Genomic DNA, 13124 nt, shown 5'->3' with positions numbered 1-13124 from the left:
ACAAAAGCACCTAGCAAGTGCTCAGTGCTTTTACACACATCTTCTTTTCTTTTCTTTTTTTTTTCTTTTCATTCAACAAACATTTATTGAGGACTTATTTTCTATTGCTCTGTCTTTACATTCACTGATGCTTTCTTCTGTTCTCTTCAATGAACTGTTAAGCCTATTCAGTCAGTTTTTAACTTCAGATCTTGTATTTTTCAATTCTAGAATTTTGGTTAGGTACAGTACTGTCATCATGGGTACACACATTTTCTTCACTGACACTCAACAGTTATCTCCTGAAGAACCAGGAACTCTTGTCTCCGTTTTCATTTGCCTATTAATGGAAATCAGCACTAAGGTTCAGAGATGTTGAGTAACTCACCTGAGATCACACAGTGCGTAGTGGAGCCAGGGTTGGATGCCCACCTCCAAAGCCCATTTTCTTTCCTTTATATTTGTGGCTATTAACACTGGTGCACAGTGGATTTGTGTGGGTGTGTGCGTGTGTGTGTGTGGGGTGGGGGGGGGCAGGCTTTCAAAAACAATCCCCATCCCAGATGAATTAGATCAGAATCAGTGGTGGCAGGGGGGCGGGGGGTGGGGTTTGTGGTGGTGTCAAGTCCAGGTATTAGACATTTTTAAAGCCCCTCCGGGTGATTTTAAGATGCGGCCTGGGTTGAGAAGCACTGTGGACATTATGGAAAATTCCCGACAAAGGAAGAGAACTGGGTCAATCTGGCTCACACAGGTGGGTGGGCAGTGAGAACCCCCAGTAAAGGCCCTTGGGACAAAGCTCCAAGCCCAGCCCTGTGAGCCTGTAACCCTTCACCTCTCAGCTTTTCCCTGGATTTCTGGGACGTGCACAGCCATCCCTTGCTCTCAGCTCCAGGAGATATGGGGGTGATAAAACTGTCGAAGAGCCTCTCCGCAGCAGGGCTTGAGTTACAGGAGGCTGCAGCACTGGATGCAGGACACTTACTCTGGGTGAGGAACGAGCAGTGAGCCCTCAGTGCCCTAACTCTCCCAGGCTTTGGCTGGGGGAAGGCAGAGAGTCGAACAGCCTCCATTACTCTCCCAGAGCCCTGGGGAATGCCCTGCGGTCCTGGGGAAAAGCGCACCTTCTCTGGGCAAGGCAGATGCAGGGCAAACGGCCGACGGGCGCGGCCCTGCCACATCCCCTCCCTCCCCTGCTTCCCAAACCCAGCCTGGCCTCGGGACGCTGCTCCCACCACCCCCTGCACCCAGCCCAGAATCCCTACGACCCGTCAATTGTGAGCTCGTTGCTCTGTTTCCCCAAAGCCCAACACGAAGAAGATGCTCCATTAATAGTTTCTGAATCACGTGAGGGTGAGCGAGGCCAGCTTCCGGGGCTGGCTGGCTCAGCTTTGCCATTCGACACTAGATTCACCAACCAGACCAACCAACAACAAAAACCAAAAACAAGACAGTGAGATCCACAGCATCCCTCTTATAATGGTGGTGATGATGGTGGTGCTGAGATGATGGTGGTGATGGAGACATAGCTGCCACCGTCCGCTGAGCGCCGACTACATGCTCGCAGTTCACATGCATCACCTCACTGCATCCGCAGAACCACCCTGCTGAGGGTGCTGTTTTAGCTCCATCTTACAGATGGGGAGACTGAGGCTCAGAGAGGGACTATCGCTTGCCTGTAGCACAACTGAGATCAAAGCCAGGTCTGTCTCTAATGGAGGAGCCCTGAGGGGCGGCCCTACTCTGCCATTCCCATGCTCCCCCCACCCCTCGCTGGACTGGATCACATTTAATCCTAAAACGTCCCCCGGCCAGGCCCAGGCCTCCAGCAGCATAGCCGACCCCACATGCTCTGTGCCTACTTTGGGGTTCCCGCTCCGGGGAGCTTCCCACTCCACGCCAGTTCACGGCCGGGGGTCAAGGGTGGCTGCTGTGAGTCCCGGCGTGGTCCCCAGGGCCCATCCGTGCTCCAGGAGCTGGTGGCCCACCCAGGCCCACTCCCGGCTTATCGATCTGGGTCCGGGTGGAGCATGCAGGAGCCCAGGCCAGCGGCCCTGCAGGCGCTCCCTATGGCCTGTGTCTAATGACCGCAGAAAGCATTACAGCCCACTTAGCTGTAAACAGCTCTCCACAGAACTCATTAGGGCCACTGAGGAGCAGAGAGAGCCCTGCTCTTGGAGCGCGGGGGTGTGTGCCAACCTAGCAGGGGCTGTGCCTTCTTCTTACTGGAAACGCTGTTTCCCGCCCGGCCTGGCTTCCAGGAAAGGTGAGCCCGGCTGGGGCCCGGCCAGCCGCCCCGCCCTGCCCTGCCCTGCCCTCTGCGACCAGGGTCCCTCACGGCAGCGGCTCTGTCCTCCCTGGGTGACAGCATGAGCCAGGCTTTCCACGCCCCAGCCTGGCCTGACATCCAACCCGAAGGACAGCCACTGGACAGACTCCCCCGGGGTGTGCCCGGTGCCCCAGAAACACTGGCTAGGCCGGTCCCTGCACAGATTCCCCCCTTTCTACGTTCGGTGCATTCTGCCCGTCGTTAGAAAGGATGTACAATTCTGGGGCCTAAACTTCAGGCAAGTGAGACCCCAGGTGCTTGGACCAGACATAGTCTCCCCCCAAATCAGAGCTTTCAAAGCCTTAGCTTTGATCATAATGAAATCCTAGAAGGGTCCCAACAGATAAAAGAGAGCAAAGGGCAGATGCCCTCGTGCAAAAGGGGTGAGGGTGGGAGGTCCAAGCCTGCCTGTGTTGTCATCCCCTCTCTCCCCACCCTGACCCATCCCCCATTTGCCATGCTGGCTGAAGCACCTCTGAATTCTGGGGTCCTTGGGACATGGTTTAATAACCACTGACCCGGCCCACGTGCTGTTTTCTCTGTCCGGGGCCCTTGAACCCATCACCCTCCAGGCCTTGCGGGTCCCCTTCCGAAGCCCCCCTTTCTGCCGTGCCAGTTCTTATCACCCAGTTGTCATCCTTCTCAGCATACACCATATTTTCCAATCACATTTTTATTTGTGTCGTGATTTGCTTACTATCTGCCTCCCCTACTGTTCTCTGAGTTCCACAGGGACGGGGACCATGTCTGTTTCATCTCTTTATCTCCAGTGGCAGCCCCGTGCTTGCACACAGATGGCGCTCGGGAAAGAGCGGATGGATGAATGAATGAATGAATGACCCAAGCAGGTGCTGCCCGGCTTGCTTTGAAGCCTTCTGGTGAAGGGGTATCCACCTCTTACTGCCACTGACCTTTCCCATGTCTCCAATCCTCGTGGCCGACATTTCTCCCATCTGTGTACACCTCCCCTCATCTGATGGACTCCTGTTTGTCCTGCACCTTTCAGCTGAGACATCCCCCCTCGGAAGCTGCCCAGCCCCATCAAATACCCCCACGCTCTTTCGTCACGGCTCTAAGTTGTTTCTTTCTCTCTGGACCACGAGCCCCTCAGGAGGGAGATGAGCATCTCTAGTGTCAACGTATGCCCAGGTGTCCGACGCAGGTGGGCTGAATGAATGAAGGGATGGCCACCATATGGTCCTGCTGCTACGGTTCAGGACCACCTCCTCTGGCGGCTGATGACCTGGCCATGGGACGGCCTCTCTCTATCCTCCAGCTTCCTCCTGGTCAGCCACCTCCACCACCTCTTCCCAGAGCCTGAGCAAAACTCCCCAGAGAATGTTGGGCCAGGACAAGATAGTCATGTGGCTCAGAAAGGTGACAGAGGAGCCCCCTGGGCTGGGGGCCCAACCCCCCTCCTTTGCCATTGGTATCATCCCTCGAGCTGCTGGAGCAGAAGGCTGGGCTCCATCCAGGCTTGGGCATCTGGTAGGCAGGCATCTCTGGGCTCTGCCACGTACCCCAGGATGACCACCAAAGCTCTCTGAGCTGCAGACTCTATTGTACCTGAGGGGGCTCAGGATAACTTCCTCTCACGGTGGCTGCAAAGATCACAGCAACTGCCAACTCCTGACTTGACTGGGGCTGCACTGGGGTCACCGTGGTAGTCAATGGGGTCCCTCTTCATGGACGCCCACCCCCTCTGGGCCCCAGTTCCTCTGGGTGAAAGGAAGAGGGTGGGCATGCTTTGTAACATTCGAGGGCTCTACACATGCCCCAGAGCATCCAGCCAGCTCAGGGCTCCCTGGGACCAGTCCCTCTCCTCCCCTCTCCTGTAATCCCAACGGGGCCACCAGCTCCTGTAGGTCTTCCCACCCCTGACTGGACTTTGCCCAGCTGTCACTGATAGTGGCTGTTACAGCCTGTGCCATAAACACTTCAGCCTTAACGATCTCACTCTGCTGTGGCTGAAATGGCCCCGGGGTACCACTCATGCCACCCCATCAGCCTTCTGTGCAGATCTGGGCTTCTGAGGGTAGTGGTGGTCCCGGTCCCATCTCCCCGGGCCCTGCCCGAGCCCTGCCTGCACTCCTGGCTCCTTTCCCACAGCAGAGCATCCTGGGGACGATACAGAAGGATGCGAGAGCACCACGCCCTCTGTTCTCTCCCTTCCGGGAAGCATGTTCCCTACGGCAAGGCCCAGGTTAGGGGACATGACCCGGACTGGACACAAGGAGCCTTGGAATGACTCTCCTGAGAGTTGTGGTCCAGAGATGGATGGAGGGAAGCGAAGGAGTAATGTCCACGGGTATCACAGTTTAGGGCTTTTCAGAGACCTATAAAGTCTTCAGTTGAGTTCACCCAAAAGACTCTTCAATGTGATCTGTCAGCACTAAAGTCCCAGGACCAGGACCAGTCATTCATTCGTATTTTAATTGACTCGACAAACATATACCAAGTACCTAGCACATCCCAGGCGCTGGGCTGGCTCCCAGGGACGCAAAGGCAGTAAGCTAACACAGCCCCTGCCCTCAAAAAGCTACAAGATAGCAGGGACGAGACAGCTCCCCAGCTGGTGTTCAGACTGGCGGGTGTGGTCCCCACCCTACAGGACCATTTATCAAAGGGTCAGGTACCCCTGGGAGATCCAGGCATCCCTCATCCCTCCCTGGGAGAGGCAGGGGGGTGGCTAGTGTACAGCTCGGCAGCCAGCCTGCCCAGGGCGTGAATCCTGACCCCTTTTGCTAGCTGACGCTGGGTAACTCCTTGACCTTCTTACACTTCAACTTCCTCATCTGTAAAAAATAAGGATGGTGATCATATATAGTCAGCGGAATAAGGCCCCCGAAGATGCCCACGTCCTAATCCCCGGACCCTGCGAATATGGTATGTTACATTGCAAAGATGGAATGAAGGTCGCTAACCAGCTGACTTTAAATTAGGGAGATGGTCTGAGTTACCAGGGTCCTTCATTGCAGGAGAGGGAGGCAGAAGCGGAGTTAGCGTCAGAGGGATACAGCATGAAAAGACCGAACTGTCCAGTGCCGGCACAGAAGATGAAATGCAAGAGGCCTCGAGAAACAGAAAAGGCAGATGGATTCTCCCCTTGAGTTTTGAGCCCTACAGATATCTTGCTTTTAGTCCAGTGAGACCCGTTTTGGACTTCTGACATCCCAAAATGGTAAGAAAATTAATTTGTGTTGTTTCAAGCTACCAAGTTTATGATAATCTGTTATAGCAGCCATTGGAAACTAATATGGATACATCACAGTCCTCGTGTAGCTTCTTGCAGTGATTAATGACTTAATGACACACAGCAAGTGCTGCTGTTGGGTTCTTATTTGGGGAACAAGATGCTGTGGGCCAGGCCTGGGCAGGGATTCCTGCTGAGACAGCAGAAGGTCCAGTAGCCCTTGGGATAGTGGGACACCCAGGTCAAAGGGCCAGGGGCAGGGGCTGGGGGTGGGCCAACCGTATGAGGAGCTGGGCTACCTGGAGCAGGTCGGACAGTTAAGGGTGGGCTCACCCTCCTCTGCCCAGCCACTGACGCTGGCCCGTGTCAAGGCACAGCCGCGGCCGACTCCTCTTTCCATACTGTGCCTTGCCCCTGGGTCATCACAGCCTACCCAGGTCTGTACTGACACTCACCTGCTTGGTGTCTCCAAACCTCCTTGGAATTACCCTGTCCCAAACCAAGCTCTCCCCCCTTCACACCTCCCTGCCCCAACCCCATCTCAGACTTCCTCTCCAGTGGGGCCCCCTCAGGGGATGGACCCCCAGCTAAATACCTTCTCGTCATTGTTTCAAGCTGAGCTCAGACAGCACTTCCACCGGGAAGCTGTTATGAGCTGAACTGTGTCCCCCTCCACGATTCAGATGTTGAAGTCCTAACCCCCGCAGTGCTTCAGAATGTGACTGCCCTGGGAACAGGGTCTTACAGAGGTAATGAAAGTAAACTGAGATCACATGGGTGGGCTCTAATCCAGTATGACCGGTGTTCTTGTAAGAAGTGGAGATCAGGACACAGACACGCACAGAGGGAAGACCATGTAGGGACACAGGGAGACGGCGGCCGTCTGCAAGCCATGGACAGAGGCCTTGGAAGAAACCAACCCTGCTGACACCTTGATCTTGGACTTCCAGCCTCCAGAACCCTGAGTCAATAAATGTCGTTAAGCTGCCCAGTGGGTGGTTCTTTGTTACAGCTGCCTGAGCAGCCATCCCTGACCATCGGGGGTGCGTTCTCCTCCCTGTAACACTCCCATCTCATCCTGCGCTTCTTCTTGGCGCATAGAAATTTACCACCATACATTCCTCTTTGTGGGACCACAGAGTCCGTTTCTCCCATTGCTCTGCCAATGACATGGTTTGCCTTCTGTGCTGAAGTCTGTCACACCCACTCCGGGGTATCAGTGTCCCTGTGATGTGTGGCCCCCAGCACCTTGTGCTATACCCTGAGCAGGGAACCGTGGGCTGTCCCCTCCCTCGTGGGGACACTCTTCTTGCCCCCAACTGCACTTGCTTCTCTGTGACACAGTGGCTCACACAGAACCAGGGCCGGCTTTCCGGGTGGTGAGACCTGCGTGGTCCCTTGAGCCCTGTGCTCAGAAGAGGCCGTGCCTGGTTTAATGCTGTGTGGGCGCTGTCTTGAAATTCTCATTAATTGTATCTTTGAACTTGCGCTTTGTAAGTGAAGTACGGAGCTTCCTCGATTTACAGTGGGGTCACATCCCAGTAAGCGCGTCATGAGTTGAAAGTGCATTTAATACACCTAAGGTACATCACAGCTTAGCCTCGCCAACCTTGAACGTGCTCGGAACACTTAGCCTACAGTCGGGCAAAGTCATCTAACACAAAGGCTATTTTATAATAAAGTGTTGAATATCTCACGTCATTGATTGATTACTATACTGGAAGTGAAAAACGGAACGGTCATCTGGGTACAGAATGGCTTTAAGTGTATCGGTTTTTGACTCTCATGATAGCGGGGCTGCCTGGGAGCTGCGGTCACTGCCACTGCCCATCACGAGAGAGGATCAGACCACATATCATCAGCCGGGAAAAGATCAAGGTTCAGAATTTGAAGTACGGTTTCCACAGACCGCGCATCACTTTTGTGCTATTGATCAAAGTCGAAAAATTTTAAGTTGAGCCATCGTACGTCGGGGACCCTCCGTGCATTGGAACAACGGCCTGTGCACATAAGCAGCCGTGACATGTAGAAGAAAGGAAAAAGCTGGATATTTTAGTAGCTTTAACCACACTTTTCTGTCTGCTTTTTAAACAAGGGTTCCACATTTTCATTCTGCCCTGGGTCTTGCAAATTACACAGCCAGTCCCACAGGAAACTTAGAAAAAAACTCCTAAGCCCCCAAGGCATTTCCCTCAACATGCTAGTAAGGTGAGTCCGTGCTCTTACGGATTTCCTGAGCCTCCCCAGGGGACCTGCATACATCCCCACGCCCTGTGACTACCTTACCTAACCCTGGTCTGTGATCCAACTGCCGCCCGCCCAGCTCAGCTCTGACAGCCCGCCTGCCACGTGTCCCTCTGTCACGGATGGAAATGATGACCGGGCAGAGGCAAGGACATCGCCCCCGCCACCACGATGAGACCTCCCTCCCTCCAGACTGACACCCGTCCCTGGATAAGCTGCCACCCACCCACTCGAAGAGGGACACTCCCGAGTGGCAGCCTTGCCAGACAACCCTCCTCACCTCCCACGGGAAAACCGCCTTTCCAGCCCGGCCCCAGCCTGACTCAGGACCTCTGGGATTGGGCAGGGGCTGGGATCTGGGGTGAGGGGGTCGTGTGCTTGGGGCAGGGGGATATTCGGGGGGCTGCCCGGCTCTCACTGTGGAACCCTGCCCTGGGGCTCCGATGGGTCGGGTGGGGTCAGCCCTCCTCTGTACTCCCCAGCACCCCACTTCTGGCGGGGCCCCAAGAGGGTCTGATCTCTCAGGGGAGGGGAGAGACAAGGGAAGAGCGGGGCGCACGGGCACGGGCGTCGGGGGTGTGCGCCGCGCAGGCAGGAGCGGTTTGCCTTCTTCTCTTGTGCTGGCGACGGCTGGCCCTGCATGGTGGAGCCTGCGGCTGTGACAATTACCAAAATGTTTACGATGTGTCACTATTAACAATGCAGAAGTCCCCCCAGCCTCTTACCCAGAAAAAGAACGCGAGGCGGACGGTGGGGCCGGGCTCCTGGTGAGGCTGCCGTTCTCCTGCCCATGCACCCTTGACCCTGCCGGGCGGCCTCGATGGAAGGACGGGCTGTGCCCAGCCCCGTGCCTGGGTGTCCCCCTCTCCTCCAGCTCAGCGGGCCCCTCCAGACCAGACCTGAGCTCTCCCCCCACCTGGGTATCTCCCTTGCCCTTCTGATAAAGGCTTTAGAGCTACCCACCCAGGAAGCCTTCCAGAAGACTCCACCCCTCCCGCCCCCGCCATGGCATTACATTCTCACCTCCGTGTGTGGAAGTGTGTGTGGGGGGAGGCTCGTGTCTCACCAGCCTGCCCCCCACCCCGCCCGCTCTGCGAGCTCCTTGGGGCTGAGACCTCTTCCCTCCCACCCGTGCCAGGAGCTCTACATATACTATTTCCTCACCTCTTTGCCTACTAACTCCTACACATCTCTGACGGGTCAGCTTCACTGTCCCCTCCTTCAGGAAGCCTTCCTGGACTCCTCTCTAGATCACAGATCCCCTTTTGAGTATTTTTACAGACTCCTGTAACTTGCCTTACGAAACCAATCACTATAGTAATGAAATAATTTTCATCTAACATTGTCTTCTCCTCTAGACTGTATGCTCCCTAAGAGCAAACAGTGATTTTTGCCCCCTGCTGTATTCTTGTATACAGGAGTCACTTAATGAATGCGTGACCGCCCAAGGACCAGGCCTGATTCACGCAGACTTTCTAACGTGCTGCCACCTTCTCACCTGCTCGAGTGTGCACTTTGGGTTGCTAGTGAGAGCTGCGGGCTCTGATATGGGGGTGCAGCTATCCCCTTCTTCTGGAATAGTCCCTGCATCTCTATAATGGAAGACAGTCAGCTCCCCAGAGCTAAGAGGAGGGAGGGCTCTGAACACCTGCCTCCACCCTGCAGGTCGCTGTCCCCCCATTCCAGACCTCAAAGGCTGGGGGAAAAGTTAGATGTCCTGGCTGTGCCGACAGTCCCCGGTCCCCACACCTGCCTGCAAATGAGTGAGCTCCTGGGCTTGCGTGGATGCCACTGGGTGGGAGAGCACTCCTGCCCATTCACAGCTCCGCCTGGGACTCTGCCTTCAGCTCAGGAGCCTGGCGGGTGAATGGGCCCACCGGCAGGGCGAGGGCCCGGCTTGGCCACAGCCGCTGTGCCAGTCTGCCTGCCACTGGGGGCCTATCTCCATCTCAATGCAGATTCTGACTTTGAAGGACAGGACAGGACTCTGTTCTCTGCCGGGGACACAGTCTACCTGGAATGGCCGGATCAGCAGAAGAGGCTTGGGGTGGGGGAGAAGCCCTCTAGGGAAGAGGGTTCCCTGCCCAGTGGCCCCCCAGGCATGCCAGCCCCCACCTCCCGGCTGTGTCCTGCACACCGGCCAGCCTGCAGAGCCAGGCACGGGGATGCAGCCTCACTCAGGCTTCTCCCAGCTCCAGGACAGGTTGGAGGGTAACTGGGGGCCCCCGATGACGGTGTAGATGGGGCGGGGGTCGGGGCGGGGCTGACCGGGGCTAGGGAGCCTCCTTATAGCTCTCAGTGTCATCTTTCCCAAAGAGGTTCGTGTCCTCAGGAGAAAAGGGTAGCACTTTGCAGACCTGAATATCCAGCTGTGGATCTACCCTCCCTTCTCCAAAAAAGAGGGCCACGGCCGACGCCCGGGGGGCCACGCCGCCTCTGTCCTGTCCTGCCCTCCCCTCCTTCTGCCACTGACTTGCAGGTCGAGCTTGGGCAGAACTTGTACCCGTCTGAGCCTTGACCTCCTCAACGCTAAAATGCGAGCGGCAGACTCTACTCTGTATGCCAACGGGGTCTCCCAGCTCTGACCGTCCAGGCATGCTTCTCCTCTTCTGACTCGCTCTGTCCGAGGGGCTTCCCTGCCCCTCTTGCCACCCCAGCCCTCCCCAGCCCTAAGTCTCCACAGCAGGAGAGGTGAGGGTGATTTATAAGGGAAGGGTCAAAGGTCGCAGAGCCTGTCGATTTGTTACAGGTGATGGATGCTGGCAGCTACTCCTCTGTCCTTGCGGCTGATTAGAAACAGTCTCTGATGGAAGATTAAAGGGAGCAGGGGTGAAGGGGGCGGAGGAGGAGCCAGCGTGGCCAAAGAGCTCGTTGCATGGCCAGTAAGTCCACCCTCTGCTCAGATGGTCCTGCCATCCATCATGAGGGAGGCAGGGAGCTGTGACCCGACACTGGCTTCTCACTGTCACACCACCTGGCACCAATTCACTGAGTCGGCTCAGTCGCCTGGCAGGGAAGGTGGTGCTGTTCCTGTTGGAGACGTGAAGAATGGAAGCTCAGAGAGGTTAAGTAACTTGCTCAAGGCCACACAGCTAGAGACAGAGCCAGGATTTGAACGTAGATCTGTCTGATTTAGAATGCATTCTCAGGACTTCCCTGGCGGTGCAGTGTCCGCCTGCCAATGCAGGGGACACGGCTTTGAGCCCTGATCTGGGGAGATCCCACATGCTGCAGAGCAACTAAGCCCAAGCGCCACAACTACTGAGCCTGAGCTTTAAAGCCCGAGAGCCACAACTACTGAAGCTGGCATGCCTAGAGCCCATGCTCCACAACAAGAGAAGCCATTGCATTGAGAGGCCCACGCACCACAACAGAGTAGCCCCTGCTTGCCGCAACTAGAGAAAACACGCGCCGCAACTAGAGAAAACACGCGCAGCAACAAAGACCCAACGCAGCCAAAAATAAATGAAAACAAACAAACAAAACAGAATGTATTCTTTCTCCCCCAGTCCATGCACTTCCTGCCGTGGGTGCCAGGGTCTAGGGTGATTCAGTAAGAAGAGCTTGGGAATCAGGAGCCTGGCCAAGCCCAGCCTTCCACCCCCCACAACCACCATAAATAAGCTGTGTGCCCTTGGACAACTGGGGGTCTCTTTGGGGGCCTCAGTGTTACTCTCTGTAAAATGGATGATGTAGTACTTCTCAACTAAGGTGACTAGGAATCACGGGGGCGGGCAGGGGGAATTAAATACAGATTCCTGGGGCCACCCCCACACAGTCTGATTCAGTTGGTCAAGACAGGATGAGCTGATGCTGATGGTCTGCAGACCACGGTCTGAGCAGCAACTCACTCCTGGGCTCTTTTCTGATCTCAAAATGCATGACTGTTAGCAAGAAGCCTGGGAGAAGGGGAGGGCAAGTAGGGATGGAGACACTGGAGCAGGACACGCTCAGGACAAACCCCTAAATCTCCCATCAATCCCGCAGAGGATGTGCCGGCGGCATCCCCGTGGTGCTCCTTTCTGACCATCTCCCACCCTCCATCAAGCCTGGCTGTCCCCTGTACTCAGAACCTATCTGCCTCCTGTCCATGGGGAGCCCCCCGACCCCACCCCATGGGAAGCCCTCCCACCCCGTCTGCCACACCCTGAACGCAGCGCTTAGTGCAAGCCATAGCGATGAGAAAGGGGCTCAGGAGCCATGCACCGGGGTTTGGAAATGGGGCTCCTCCCCTTAGGAGCTGTGTGACCCTGGGAAAGTTACTGAACCCCTCTGAGACCACCCAATTTTCTTGTCTCTAAAAGAAGAATAAGACTGGAACAACATATAGAATGACACCATCCACATTCAAGGCATACACCCACGTGCGCCCATATGGGCTCATATGTATAGATGTACCCGGGATGCTACCGGAAAGGGAGAAGAAATGGGCAGTTGGATCTTTAGAGGGAAGGTAGCTCAATGGCTAGGAGAGAAGACTCAGCGGTCACCGAATACCCTTTCAGAACATTTGCATTTCTTACTGCAGGCTCATAGTATTCTTCCAAAAACGACTGTCTACCTGCTTACGAGGCCGTGGAAGGTGATGTATGCCAAGGGTTCAGCACGATGCCTGGCGTATAGTAAGCGCTCTGTACATCGTCAGCGCTTCTTCTGGGCCCTCTCCTCCTCCTCGGTCCCTCACCAGCCGGCTGGCTCTCCCAGCCCACCTGCCAGTCTCCTGAACCGGAATGCCTCTCTTCTTCCTGCTGCCCTCTACTTATTCATATTCCCTTCAAAAGGAAGGCGTGTGTGTGGCTGCACCCATCCCTCCACATCACTCACTTTGCTCCGCTGCCCCCCTCCGTCCACCACCCCCCCTCGCTGAGACCAAGAGCGTAAATTCCTTCTGGCTATTAATTAAAAGCAGCCTCTTCCTTAGAGCGAGTGTACTTGCCACAAATTAATAGCAGTCTTCTTAATCAAATCTTATCTCCTCCTCGAGCCATAAACACATGGAGCTCGAGTTGGTATCTCTGTGCACCCAGCCATGAAATTTAATTTCTGATGCTTCAGCAGACTGTGTGGGGTGGGTGGGTACCTATTTGGGGGGCAGCCCCACCTTGAGTCCCCGCACCAGACCCCTGGCTGACCAATGGGGTGTACTGCACCACCCCCCCGATGTTCAGAGGTGGAGCACGGCTGGCTCTTAAAACCTGACGGTGCAGAAGTTTAATCGGCACGATGATAATCTCTGGCATTCATATAGCTTATATTTTTATACATTTTATCCCATCTGATTCCCATGACAGCTCTGGGAGGGAACGCGCTGGGAGTATGAACCTCATTTCAGAGATAGAAAAATGAAGTCGAACATGTTCTTTAAGAGTCAGATCTGGA

General features: G+C 55.5%; 1 protein-coding gene across 1 annotated transcript in view; it reads right to left on the bottom strand.

The window, feature by feature from the left end:
• Positions 1-13124, bottom strand: part of SDK2 (sidekick cell adhesion molecule 2) — a 259639-nt gene that overhangs the window by 195263 nt on the left and 51252 nt on the right. The window lies entirely within an intron of this gene.

This window comes from Hippopotamus amphibius, chromosome 17 (genome assembly GCF_030028045.1).
Source record: "Hippopotamus amphibius kiboko isolate mHipAmp2 chromosome 17, mHipAmp2.hap2, whole genome shotgun sequence".
In the NCBI taxonomy this organism is placed as follows: Eukaryota; Metazoa; Chordata; class Mammalia; order Artiodactyla; family Hippopotamidae; genus Hippopotamus; species Hippopotamus amphibius.
Note: the sequence above shows the minus strand (reverse complement) of the source record. Positions and strands in the feature narration are given on the sequence as shown.